Here is a 581-nt window from a genome sequence, read left to right as displayed (position 1 = left end):
TGAGGCGCTGAGGGGAGGGAAAGGGTCTGAAGGTGGTGGGGGGAGCGAGTGTGTGAGTGTGAGGGACTGAGCGTGAGTGTGTGTGAGGGATGAGTGTCCGTGGGATTGAGTGTGATGGTGTGTGAGGGACTGAGTGCGAGTGAGGCAGCGAGTGTGTCCGTGTGAGGGACTCTGAGGGGAGACCTGAGTGTGAAGGAGTGAGTGCGTGTGCAGGGCTGAGTGTGAGTGAGGGAATGAGAATGTGTGAGGGGCTGGCTGTGCGTGAGGGAGAGAGTGTGAGTCCGTGGGGGAGTACACTGAGTGTGAGGGAGGGAGTGAATGAGTGTGCGTGGGTTTGAGCCTGAGGGAGGGACAGTGTGTGTCTGAGGGAGTGTGTGTGAAGGAGGAGGTGTGTATGGGTGTGAGGGAGTGCGCGTATCTCTGAGGGAGTGTGTGTGTGTGTGTCAGGCAGGGTGTGCGCGTATCTGTGTGTGAGGGAGGGAAGGGAGTGTGTGAAGGAGGGAGCGAATGAGTGTGTGTCTCTGTGTATGTGTGTGTCTGGTGGAGGGAGGGAGGCAGGGAGAGCGGCCGCCGGCGCCGCC

Source organism: Geospiza fortis, unplaced genomic scaffold, assembly GCF_000277835.1.
Source record: "Geospiza fortis unplaced genomic scaffold, GeoFor_1.0 scaffold461, whole genome shotgun sequence".
NCBI lineage: Eukaryota > Metazoa > Chordata > Aves > Passeriformes > Thraupidae > Geospiza > Geospiza fortis.
The sequence above is the reverse complement of the archived record's forward strand: the minus strand, read 5'-3'. Positions refer to the sequence as shown.